The sequence below is a fragment of the Dendrobium catenatum genome, unplaced genomic scaffold (assembly GCF_001605985.2).
Source record: "Dendrobium catenatum unplaced genomic scaffold, ASM160598v2 fragScaff_scaffold_188, whole genome shotgun sequence".
Taxonomy (NCBI): Eukaryota; Viridiplantae; Streptophyta; class Magnoliopsida; order Asparagales; family Orchidaceae; genus Dendrobium; species Dendrobium catenatum.
The window spans coordinates 974,558-976,023 of record NW_021318650.1 but is presented as its reverse complement, the minus strand read 5'-3'; positions in this window follow the sequence as shown (position 1 = coordinate 976,023).

The window sequence follows — 1,466 nt, the reverse complement described above, 5'->3', positions numbered from 1 at the left end:
ATAGTTCGTTCGTCCTATGTGTTAAATGATATCCCATCAACAACCTGAAGTATTGATTAAAAATTGAATTTAAATGTCATCTCCCTTAACTAGTAAGCTTTAGCTGCACAACAGTCCACTAAGCCCAAATCACCCCATAATCATTTACGTCTTGTCTCCCCCAATCTCGATGCCCAGACTTGTGTTCCTCTCCAATCATCTCAAAGATGCCGTCTGCTGAATATCATAGGACAGCGCCGTTTTCCAACCCCACTACATTGTTTTCCATGAATTTGGGCCCACAAAGTTGTTGTCATAGAAATTTCCAGAGACATTAGAGTGTTGTCCGGGCGTCGCAAGGGTTCGTACTTTTGTTCTTCCCAGATAGGTAGCAAACGAACTTCTCTGTATTAGGTCTTCTTCCATGCGGCTTACTCCCCCCCCCCCCCCGCTTGTACTTTTTTTATTCCTCCCTTCATTCGTGGCATCGTTTTAGTCCACACCAGAGTTGTGTGAGATGAGCCTTCAATAGTGATATATAATCTATTTGTTCAACTTAGGGATTTGTCTTGAACACCACACGAGCATGTTATTAAATTATACTATTATTTAATTGGTCCTCCATTCAGTGATTGCTTTCGTAAACTTTGATTCCCCATTGCATGTGGTCATTGCTTAAGTTCATTGTGAGTTTAATAATTTGTTAACGCTCTGTCAATAACCACGCATAATTTCCATATGCAAACTCCACTTGCATATATAGTTATAACTTGGGAAAGGAGATCAAATATATTAACCTAAAGATCATTTAGCGTTCTAAGCATACATCCCAAAAATTCAAATAAAATCATGTTCTCTACTGCATTAAAAAAACAGAAAACTATCAGTATACCAATATAAGATATAAAACAATAATAAGGTGATAAATCATTCTTATTTTTGTAACTCTTCTTCCTATCTTCACTGCAATTATGTCCAGTCTGAGCGTGAATCATTGATGCTGATGTAAGAAAATAAGGTTTTAGAGCTGATTAGAAGTTGCATAAATCTTAGTAAGTATATATGAAATAGTTGTATCTTTTATCAAAAGAATAGACTAAAGATACAATATGTAAAATTGCAAATTATAAAAAATAGAAGAAACAATATTGTAATATTCAAATTATTGAAAAAAGATAACATATGGTAATATTTCCAAATTATAAAAATAATATAGAGCCCATACACTCACCTTGTTTACACACTCGTTACACCAACCAAAGGAAGCATCCACCCAACCCAAGCTCCTTTTGCACAAATAGTAAAGCATAATTATTATTTTTTGTCCTACATTAGCCATTATCCAGTCTATTTGTGTTGTTTATGAATCTTGCCATCCATTTTTTTGTCGATTTACCACTACAGAGATTTACACTTTATAGTCTCTATTGAAAGCAGTTTGGTCATATTCCCTTGATCTACATTTAGCATCCAATCTCTTCAACATT